This window comes from Phyllostomus hastatus, unplaced genomic scaffold (genome assembly GCF_019186645.2).
Source record: "Phyllostomus hastatus isolate PE091 unplaced genomic scaffold, TTU_PhHast_1.1 phas_contig_150, whole genome shotgun sequence".
NCBI lineage: Eukaryota > Metazoa > Chordata > Mammalia > Chiroptera > Phyllostomidae > Phyllostomus > Phyllostomus hastatus.
The window spans coordinates 5,308,731-5,320,959 of record NW_025333611.1 but is presented as its reverse complement, the minus strand read 5'-3'; the positions used below and the strand labels follow the sequence as shown (position 1 = coordinate 5,320,959).

At 50.1% G+C, this 12,229-nt stretch overlaps 1 protein-coding gene across 5 annotated transcripts in view; it reads right to left on the bottom strand.

Moving 5' to 3' along the window:
• Nucleotides 1–12,229, bottom strand: part of FBXW11 (F-box and WD repeat domain containing 11) — a 103,300-nt gene that overhangs the window by 75,973 nt on the left and 15,098 nt on the right. The window lies entirely within an intron of this gene.

Genomic DNA, 12,229 nt, shown 5'->3' with positions numbered 1-12,229 from the left:
AAAAGGAGCATTAGAACATTAGAACACAGTGAAAACTTTTCTTCTGTCACATGGTAAAAACATTCTTGTTTTTTTCTACGAAGAGATACCATTTTCAGGAAAATGACTTGAGGAATATTATTTTATCTACTCTCTACGGGTTTGACTCAGTTAGAGTGAGATCACACCTTCCTACTTTAACCTTATCATTTTAAACTGCTTATTCACTCAAAAATGTACTGAACACGTCAGTACACTAAACGCTTCAACAGATAACACAGGAGTCCTCAACACTAAATACTCTGTATTAAAAACCATTTCAGGAAATAAAGCGGTATCATTTCCTGGCTCACTCAAGGGAGTAAGATGACTAAATTCCTTAAAAAGTACAAAATCTTTCAAAGAATGCAGTTTCCCTGTCTTCAAAAGTGTTCAAGTTAAGCGCCACGAAGGGCATGTCACAGACCAAGCCCAGACCCCCAGGACCCCCACCTCGCTGAGGGCTCCGAGCAAGCACCTGCCGGATGAGCACTGGTCCTGCTCCGGGATCCCTTGGCGTCCAGCCTCACACCGTTCAGAGAGGCCCTCCACCCTTCTATCAACGCCGCTCACTCCTCAAACACACGCTCGCTCTCGGAGACGGAGCCAAAACTGCCCCAGAAACACGCACATTCCAGGTTGGTGGAGCCGCAGTGTGAAAATTTACACGCACGCAAGGGTGAGGGGAGAAAACACTGGTGATGAAAATCGTGCTCCACTGCCTGGGAACAGGCATGGAGAAGGCGGGCCGTCCGAGCCAAGACATGAAGGGACACATTTCAGCACCCCTGAGTGAAAGCTACAGTGAACCCAGCACTCGCTCCACTCTCCGGGGAGCCCACGGTTCTCCGTTCCTAAGCTGACCTTGTTCTCGAAGGAGGCTGCAGCGGTGCGCCCCACAGTGCGCCCGCAGCGCACCCACAGAGCACTGGGCTCTGAGCACAAGCGTCTGTGCGCTGTGCCTGCCTGGCAGCCGGGCCAGCGGCCCCTTCCTGGGCCCGCTGTGGAGCACGAGGGCTTCGTTTCCCTTCCCACCCTGCCGTCTCCCGTGGGCAGCTAGGGAAGGGGAGCTTTCTCACCGCCTGAAGCCAAAGACTTCATTAAACCTGGAGCTGAAAGGGACCTTTCAGAGCACTCAGCCCAACTTCTTAACACGCTCTCCCAGCCCAGGTCCTCTACACGTCCCGCGTGGCGTTTGTGGGGTGGACCCCCTTGAGAGCAGCTCGTCTCAGCAGCTGACGGGTTCTGCAACGCGCAGGCGGCAAAGCCAGCCACTCTGGAACTTCCCACGCAAAGGAAGTCACGAAGTCACGAGGAGAAGGCCCAGCACACACACATAAGAGACACTGGACTTGTCCTGTGGAAACCCCGCTCGACTCCACTATTCCGACAGCATCATCCGTAACTCAGCCATGCGCAGCCAGTCGGGGCACACAACAGAGCACGGGACACGGGCATCACCACGATAACGAACGTCTCCTTAACGCCGAGAGAACAGATGCGGAATGGAGAGGGGCCAGCAGACGGATCTCGCGGGGACACTTCCCGCTGCAGTGGAGAGGAGAATGAATGTCCAGTCCGCACTCCTGGAACGGGATGATGAGTTTGGGTGCACAGAAGACACAGCAGAGACGGCCACCAAACCGCGACCGGAGCGGGCAGCGCGAAAGGCCGATGTTCCCCTCACTTTGAAACAGTCAATGCGAAAACCAAAACTTGGTCTATAAACCACAGGGCCGTACTTAAGGTCATAAACTGTCTTGTAAAAACCGTCCTTTATTCCCAAATAACCTCTATTTTTTCCCCCAAAGTAATTTATTAAAAAATATTACAAGCAATCGGTAAGGCAATTTACCAATTTACAATGTAATGTGTTCAGGTCCTTACAGTGCCTGTACACAGCAGAGACCAAGTGAGTATCTGTTAAAGCGCAAAGTAATTAACACGTAAAATCCAGGAAGTCTACACGTAGAGCGAAAACTAGAGTCAGAGGCTACAGAGAGTACACCGCTGCGATGGTAAGGGGGGTGGGGGGGGGGGAATGACACTGGTTTGGCCACACGGCCTCACCCCAGTGACCGACTCGGGACCGGCACACCCTCTGCCCCGAACCCCAGGACTCGGACACGGAGCGAAGACAGAAGCATCACTGAGCCCAAGGCGAGCACAGGACAGCGGGGGCTGCTCATGCCATCGGGCTAGCACAGGCACAGTCTGGGGCCGCCCCGGGGGTCCGGGACAGGAACCTGGATCCACCGCTCACTCCGGACCTGTCAAGTTCTAAACTTCCTTTTTCGGCCTAGGCCAGTTTTGAGTTGGGTTTTCTGCCACTTTCAACTGGAAAAATCATAAACCTTAAATGTTTAGTTCAAATAAAATATATGCAACTCCAAAAAGATACTTGGCATGGGCCAAGGTCATAAAAATACAGTATTCGGATGAAATATAAATGATTGTTTATCATTTATATCATATCTATATCATATATTTATATTATACATGGTTATATTTCAATTAAATTATTCAATTTAATGATTCAGCTGAAATTTAAATTATTTATATTACGTCCCCATAAGTCTTCTTATTCTACTGACAAGCAAAGGAATCTAAAACTGAGTGTTCCCACCGACGTCCAATTCACGTGACTCCAGACACCAGAGAAGGAAATAACGGGCGGCAGATGGACCACTCAGCACCCGCAGAAAGAAAGCACCTCGGAGGAAAGGGGTCCCGATTTTCCAGAGGGGCCGGAGCCGACACTGAGAACCCAACCCACGCGCTCACGGGCGCTTCAGTGCAGATACGCACGGAGACGGGCATCCCCAGGTAGAAACACGAGTACATAAAAAACCATCTTCATTTCCCCACTTATCTTCTTTTTATCTCCTTGCATCGTCTGAGTCATTATAATCACTCAAATCCTTTTGGGGAGGAATAAAGTAGCAAAGGTCATTACATTTCTGAGAGAAAGGAAAAAGTTAAAAATACAAAATAATAAACATGCCCAGAAGTCCTGTCATTCTTCAAGGATCTCTTAGTTGGAGAGGATGGAGACCACCGCCAAAATACGAGAAAGCACCAGAAAGAACATGGATTGTGTTTTTGTTGCATTTTCTTTTTTGAGACAGAAACACACTAAATCTGAATTCAACAAACTTCTGGATGTAGCTGCCAATTTACAAGAAGTACAAAGGGAAATGATATGTAGACCTGATGAGAGTGTGATCAGCAAAACCCAGAATGGGAGACGTTACACAGAACAAACCACCAATCCGGTTTCTCCCGTGAACACATGGTAAAAACAAACAAACAAACAAACAAACAAACAATAAGGATAAAAAAAGATGGGAGAGGCCTCTGTTAAAGGTGAAACGAGATTTGAAAGACTGTGAACTATATGCAATGTGCGAACCGAGTATGGCTGCTGAATTGAAAAAAAAAAAACTATAAAAAAATTATGAGAAAAAAAGCAGTTAAAATCCAACAGAGGGCAACACAATAATCCTAACCAGTCAGCACTCCTCAAAACTGTCAAGGGAAAGAAAGAATGGAAGGAAGGAAGAAGACAGGAAGAAGGAAGCAAGGAAGGGAGGGAGGGAGGGAGGGAGGGAGTCTGAGACACTGAGACACCCCAGAAGAACCTGACCACATGACAACTCAGGGAGCATCCTGGTTGGGATCCTGGAACAAAAAAAGGACATTAGGTAAACAATGACCCATGATTTCATAAATTTTAATTGCTTAGTGTAGGCTTCCTTTAGCAAAAACATTATTGGGGCAAAACAACAACAACAACAAAACCAAACCCAACGAAGACTATGTGACCTTAAGCAGGTCAGATCCTTGACGGGCTGGAGAGGTACAACACCTGCTTCCTCGAAAGCAGGCACCCAATAAACAGCAGGCACGACGTTACTGTGAAAAGCCAGCCTACAACTCCAGCGAAGGCGCCACATGCCGGTGGAGAAGACTGGGACCACAGGCAATGAGTGGCGGCCGGGACGAGGGCGGGAGGGACCGGTGCGGGCTCACAGGGGCAGCGCGGATGGGGCAGTGCGGGCTTCGCGGGTCGCCCTCTCCTTCTCAATCACCCCAAATGCTGAGAATCTGCGGCTCCCCGCCTGGAACCTGGGGACCCTGCTGCTCCTGCGCCCACCTCAGCTGCCACCTAACACTCCTCAAACTACAGTGACAGCCAGAGGTGCGGCCTCGGAAATAATCAGAAGGAATACCCCCAGGCAGGGATGAGACAGTGCATGAGGCTCTGCAGAGACAGGGGCAGAGTACAAGACACAGACGGAGTCAATAACCACGTGACCTTGAGCAAAAAAAGTAATCCCCTCTCAAGTCTCCATTTCTTCACACGTTAAAATATGGGAAATAAGCCCACCTTCCAAGGGTAAAGAGAAGGTTAAAAGGAACAGCTGTGCACCTGGCACCACCGAGGCTAGCGCCCTCCCTCCTGACTCTGGCAGGGTGAGAGGGACTCTCAAAAGGAGCTGGGCCCAAATGTACAGAAACCGCGGAGAACCGCTCTCAGACCACGTGGGCCTGGAACCAAAATGAAGGAGGAGAGTAATCCTGGGGTCGGAAAGTTTTGGGAAATGCTGGGATTCAAACACATTATTGAACGACAATTGTCAGGTGAATTTCCAAGAGAAGGATACTACATGCAGCATTTACCAGATTTACTTGACCTAAGGAAGCACCATTCACAGGAACAGTGACCCTATTAATCACTGCCACAGCACAGACAAAAAAGGGAGGGAGGGAGGGAGGGAGGGAGGGAGGGAGGGGAAGGGAGAGAGATGGAGGGGAAACAAAAGGAAGACAGCAGTTGACACCCCTTCCACAGGACAGTGAAAGGACTAGTGAGCTAAGGCTGCCTGGACAGGGTTTAGATCTGGTTTAGAGGCAGGCAGACGGGATGCTTTCTGATCTTCTGAAAGGAGTCTGGTGCCAAAGCCTAATTTTCAGGATCAGGTCATTTTAAAATTAAGAGACGATACTGAGAAACAGTACCAAGAGTTTAAGACGTGAATGTATCATTTTACAAGCACAGACTTCTGAGATAAGATGGTAATTCTCATTTGCCCTCCCAAATGTATTCCCTCATTCAACTGGGCAACTGTCAGGCACGTGCTTACTGTGCTAGATGCTGAGAATGCTGGGAGCTGAGTAAGACGTGGCAGACACGGTCTCTGTCCCCACGGGGACTACCTTCTAATAAGGACTGCGCAATACGTTGGTCAATTACAATCACATTGACGGCAGTGAAAATGCACTGAGTGCTGTACGAATACGACGCAGGAATCCCACCTGCGGGGGAACTCGGGGGACCCAGACACAACCCCTGAGGAATTCATATTTGAGTGAATTCCTCTGCTAAAGGACAAGCAGAGGTTAACTGGGCAAGAAAGGAGGAGAAGGTGAGGCCACCCCGATAACAAGTGACGATGATGCTTGTGAGGTCCAGAGAGAACAACGTGATGCCCGGGAGGAAGCTGCAAGGGCCGGGGGTGGGGTGCGGATGCCTGGGACTGAAGAGCAACAGGCGAGGGTGAAAAAGAGCAGAACCTAACAAGCCTCGGGAGGAAGACAGAGGTGTTGAGGTGGGGGTTTCTGACCGGTGGGTGCGACTGAACTCACCAAGGGAACACCGAAATAAAGGCCGCCGGCGCCGGCACCTGGCGAGGGCGCCCTTCTGGAGGAAACAGGGCCCGCGGCCTGCGGACACAGAACAGCCTCCCTGCGAAGCGGGCGCAACTCCCGGCGGACCCCACCTCCTCGCTCAGAGCAACAGAGGCCGGGCGCGCGGAGTGAGGGCCCCGCAGCAGCCAGGGAGGCCCACGGGCCTGAGGCTGCAGTGCTCCACCCCTGGCTGGGGAGCCAGGGTCCAGCCCGAGCAGGGCTTCCGCTGCCCGCACGGTGTGCTGCTGCTGCTGATGCTTCCTCAGCCGGCCTCTGGCACAAACGACCACTTCACTCGCCGGTGGGCAGCCCTGGCCCGGCCGCCGGTGGGCAGCCCTGGCCCGGCCGCAGCGAACTCAGAAGCTCCTCGCCCGCCCGGGGGACTTCCTTCCACCACACTCCCCGAGTGCACCTGGAGGGGGGGGTCAGCCGAGCAGAACCGCAGCTCATCTCGACATTTCCCTTTTTTCACAAAAGAAACACAAATAACCACAAGCATAAGAGAAACAGGCCAAACACCACTAGCAATTAAACAGGTTTTTCATTTGTTTTGCCAAATCGGGATTTAAAAACTACTGACACCCTAAAATGGCATAAAGGCGGAGAAAGCACGCGCTTTCATGAAGAGAACGTGGTCGGTCATGTCACCCTGACTCGGGTAAGAGAAAGTGGGTGAAACCTTGGCACGAAAGGCCCATGCCCTTCGAAATGCACACACACCCTCCGACCCAGCCTCTCAGAACCCACCCTCTCAGAACCCACCCCAAGGACGCACGCACAGATTAAACTGCAAGAAAGAGCAACCCAGCTCTACGCTGCTGTGAGTCAGATGACTTAAGTGTCTAATCAAGGAGGAGTTTAACTAGTCAGCCATTTACACATGCATTATATATTAGACATCCCCTCAGAATATTATAAAGAAATATATAATGGCTTAGAGAGATGTTACAAATATCAGTGAGTTTTAAAAGCAGTTTGCAAAACAACTGTAGGTAAAAAAAACAAGTGTATGTGAAATACACATAAAAACATATGTGTATGAAAAAAGGGAAGTATACCAAATATTAAGTCACTAAGGGAAACATTCTTTTTGCTTCTTATTTACATTATTTTTACTTTCAATCTTCCTATAAGAAACATGAATTGCTTCTGTAAAAAGAAAATGTAAACTTCTTATTCAGCAATTTTCCCCTAATTTTTTAATGTGCCTGTGTAAATTCTAGCACTAGACTGACTGGATAACCACGTGGGGGAAATAATCTCGATCCTTATCTCAACCGCTAAAAAACAACCATTTTCAAATGGTAAAATAAAGCTTCTAGGAGAAAACAGTATCTTCTAGACCTTGTAAGCAAAAATGTCTTTAATGGGACACAAAAAACTAACTAGGAAAGTACTGATTAATGAGAGTTCATCAGTACGAAGACATTCTGCCCATCGAACCGATACAGAGATCTGATCAGCCCACTGGGGGAGGGGCCGCCTGAGGCGACGGGAACCGGTCCAGGATGGGACCGGCTGACCAGCTGGGGGCTGACCAGCTGGGCCGCCTCTAGAGTGCATGGGGTTGTGGGCCAGAAGATCTAAAACAAAAGAGGGCCGGGAGAGGCTGGCTCCCGGGCTCCTCTCCCTCGAGGGTGCCTGGGGGACGTGCTGCATGCAGCCGCCGGCGTTTCCCAAGGACGGTGCTCTGGGTGGGAGGACAAACTCCGGGCACAGCCTAGGGTCAGGCTGGCCCGGCAGAGGGTGGCGGGGCTGTTCCTCTTGGGTTCTAGAGAGGCAGGGCTCTGAGGCAGAAGCCTGCAATTCTTCCAAAATTGTGTAGTTCTTGTATCTTATGCTGTTTTAGTTTATAAACTAACCCCATGGAAAGAAGATAAAAACTAACGGGGAAGGGTAGGAGAACTTGGTGTTGAAGAGGTTGGCCTTAATTGATAGGCTTGAATGACTAATGCCTGTGCAAAGCTGTTATTCCAAAACCGTGAAGATTTTGAACAAAGACTCCTTTCCTTTAAATCACCAAACCTCTGCCTCTGGAACTCTGCCTCAAGGGTGGTCTGCCAGCAGGACCCCACTTGCTGTTTGATAATAAAAAGTGTCAGGACATTGAAAGGTGAGCAACAGAACAAGCGTGCAATATGTGTATCTGACAGGGAACTTATTTCCACACTCGTATAAAGAACTCGCACAAATCAGTAAGAAAAAGACAACTCAATGTTTCCTAAGGGTCAGGAGACTTGTCAGGCACCTGTCGGAGGAGGAGGACCGAATGGCCGGCAGGCCCACGAGAGGATGCCCGGTGGGCCCCGGGGAGCCAGCGGCGAGGCACCGGTTCATCCCACCCGTCCGAGTGGCTGAGGCCGGGCGACAACGCCAGTGCTGACGAGGACACAGAGCGACTGGAACGGCGATGCTCTGCAGAAGGGACCGCAGGGAAGCACGACCCTGTGGGAAAAGATCTGGTGGTTCTTTGAAAAAGTAAACACACATCCACACTCCATCCCAGCAGTCCCCCTCCCAGGTATACCCAAGAGTCCGAACAGAACTCTGAACACAAAATGTCCAAGCAGGCTTTGTTCCTAAATTAGCCGAACACTGGCAACAGCCCGAGCTCTCGTGAGCCGGGGAACGGACAAACAAAACCGTCGTATACGTGTGCAAAGGAGCGAACCACCGATTCGACAAGGACGAACCTCGAAGATACTGTGCCGGGCAAAATAAGCCCAACACACTGAGTGCACGCAGCACGGGCGTGCAGTGCAGTCCCACGAACGTGGGATTCCAGAGCACGCACAGCAGGTCTACGGTTACGGGAAGCAGGGTGCTTGAGGCCAGGGATGGGGTGGGGGCTGCAAGGGGGAAAGAGGGACGTTTGGGGGGGGGGGCACAGAGCTTCTCCACACTGATTGTGGTAGTGGTTATATGAACGTGTCTAGTTCTCAAAACTCCAATGTACACTTAAATGAGTGTGGTTTATTACATGCTGGCTACATAAAACAAACAAAACCACAATAGAGATGCTACTACACACCCACCAGGATGGCTAAAATGAAAAGGACTGGAAAGCAAGTGACGACAGAACTCTCTGCAGTAGAGGTACAAGCACTTGAAAACAGCTTAGCAATACCTGCCGAAGCTGAACACGCCTCCCCTGTGACCTGGTAATTCCATTCTGGGGTTTTGTAACCAATGGAACAAACTACTTATGTCCCCCTTTGTAGTGTTACTCGTAACAGCAGCCAAAAATTGGGAACAACCCAACTAATTCATCAAAAGTAACATAAACAAACCATGGACTCTATATACAATGGGATAATTTACAGGGGGAAACACTAGTTAGCAAAACAGATGAGTTTCACAGATACAACAATGACGGGAGGGGTCTACGCAGGAGCATGTGCTGCGTGATTCCATTCACATAAAACCCAGAAGCAGCCGCACGTCACCTACAGTGAGAGAGGCCAGAGCAGGCCTTCGGGAGGGCTCACCGGACGGGGGAGTACAGACACCAGGAGACCCTCGGGGGCTCTGGGAATGTTCTGCATCTTGATTCGGGCAGTGGGTACGCAGTGTGGTACACACGTATGTAAAAATCCACCGAGCTGTCCATTTAAGATTTGTGTTCTACACTCTACAGAAGCTCTACACAATCTCTCACACTCACACACACGCCCTTTTACCGAACTCGGTTCACCCCTCGACACTGGAAGCTTACGTGTGACACAGCACCCAGGAGCGGTTTCTGTCGGGGTGAGTCACTCGCTTGTGGTCCGGGCCCCGTCCTTCACACCTTCCTCACGACTCAGACCGACCGAGCCGGCGGCGCTACCGAGCACCGGGAGGGAAGGCGCCGCCGGAGGGACGGGGTAAGTCATGCCCCAGCCCGACAGGGCACATCTGCGGAACACTCATCGTCAGTACAGACAGTCCTGACGCCAGTGCGATCTGAAGTGTACGGGACGGTCCTTTGTCCATGCCCTACCCTTCCGACTAACGTCATGAAGAGACCGTGGGCAAAATTATATACAAGCAGCCAGCTCTTTGAAATAGGTATATAGCTTTGCTAATACTTTTGCTGGGAAACCAAACCCCATCATTACAGTCACGTGCCACTTAACAATGGGGACACCTTTGGAGACACGCGTCCCTGGGCGAGTTCATCACAGGGCAACGTCACAGAGGGCACGCACACGGACCCAGATGGATGGTGTGGTCCGCACACACCTAAGCTACGTGGCGCTGCCTACTGCTCTGTGGGGAGAAAAAAACCCTCCCTCTCCCCTTCTGGTTCTTGGCCCGAGACACCCTACAATAAAAGGCAGGTTAACGGGAAGAACGAGCAGAAGCTGAAGCAGTTGTACACCTCCCCCGTAACGGGACAGGCCCAGGGAAACGGAGTTCGCTCATCAAATGGCCGGAGGACCTTCGGTGCGGTAAGTACCGTCCGCATCTGAAGACCAAAGCCTGGGGGTGGGGCACTTTACCAGGGGGAGCATAATACACCAAGGTAAGAGGGTTAAAGCAGATTTAAATCCTTGTCTTCTGCACTGGTAAGACTTTCTAGAGATGAAGTCATCCTCATCTTCCAGGTAAGGCCAGGGAGACCCCCTTACCAATGTGTTTTACGAAAGGTAACTTCTGTCCGGTGTGCGGAGCTTCTCCCACGTCTGCAGCTTCTAAAATTACCCAGCCTAAAATAACTTTATGCCAAATAGGCATATTTGGGGGTGACATTCTGTGCCCCTATGGTTTCTAAGCTACAAACCTATACAGCATGTTACTGTACTAACTACTTGTAACAGTAACATAGTGATACTTGTGGGTAATTGTAACACATAATGTGTTGCATTACAATGTTACCATGGCTACAATGTACCGGGTGACAGGAATTTTCCAGCTCCATTATCATCTAATAGAGCCATCTTCATATATGTGGTCATCATTAATTGAAACATTGTTATACAGTGCACGACTATGTAAGAAAAGTGGTTTTATTAAAAAATCACTATAAATTGTCACTTTACACACAACTTTCAGAAATGAAACCAGGCCAGAATTAGTCTTTTTTGTCAAAACATGTGATTTGCATATTGCAAAACTAAACTTTGCACAAGGACAACCATGAAACCATTACTACTATTTTCCAAAATTAACCAGTAGATTACAAAAACGTGCAGTTAACGTCTAGAAACTGATTTATGAATAAAGTTTTTTAGAACCAGAATTTCATGCTTCAAAGTAGTGTAATTTACATTACTGTCCACACACACACACACACACACACACACACACACTCGTATCTGTGAACACGATCCATCCACTCTATACTGAAAACGCTGCACCTCCTCCTCCTCACATCACGGGTCACCATCCTGCCACTTCTCCCCCGGAGAGCCCGGCAGCCCTCCGACTGGGACTGGCCCCCCGCAGCAATGTGCCCTCCAAACCGACAGGAGCACGGATCTCGCTCAAACTTCCCCAGTCCCTCTGCTCAAACCACACCCTCCACCTTCGCCCTCCTCCATTCCTTGGGGGGGGGGGGGGGGCGGTGACAAGCTCAGCCTGCACAGCCGAGAAGGCGGTGGTGGCTGGGAAGGGCAAGCCCGGACGGACTCACAAAGGCAGCCACTGCTCAGCTTCAACTTTGAGGTGAAACCAGGAATTAGTGTTTTTACATGAAATGTCTCAACTTTTAAAATCTATACAGACCAAATAAAATATATTTGTGGAGCTCTATCTATCCACAGACTACTAGTTTGTAACTTATGACCTAAAGGATAAAGTCCAAGATTCGGTTATAATCTATTTTCTTACTTTATTTACCTCCATCCCCTCACACAAGCTACCCCCCAATAATCCAAGAACTACTTAACCTGTCCCTCCTAAAAGACCACACCCACCACCGCCTGCCGGCCATTGTTCATGGGGTAGCAAGGGAGAATCAAAAGGCTAACAAGCTCAGAAAAATGCCCTGCGACGTTGCATTTGACTCACAACAGGCATGAACTGCTGGTTCTTTTCAGACGCACTTCACAGCTCTATCCGCTGACCAGGCCCTAGAAGCAACGACAGACAACCCAACAGCGGTCATCTCGGTCATTCTGGTTCCTAAGATACCACCCTCCACTAGAATGGAAGAAAGCTTCTCGGAGAAACGGTTGATCCCTGTTACAAAGGGCAAGTAAAAGCCAAGAGACACACAGACTGACGGGCTCGTGTCAAAGGAAGCAGGAGCCGCCCGGGCGGGGGTCTCGTTAGCCACATCCGGACACCCTGCGCATCAGTGAAGGCTGGAACAGAAGACTGGCGACACGCTCAGTGCCTGCACGCCTGGGGAAGTGGGGCGACACAAACAGCAGGGAGGAGAAAGGGCGTCGGGCCGGGCGAATGCCAGCTACAAATGTAGACGGAGTGACAAACCACAGTTTTGTAACTCCTACTGTAATAGCTGATGTCAGAGTCGGGATGATGAAACCATCGGGTGAAAGGGCATACTGGAACAGGATATTTACAAGGTGCC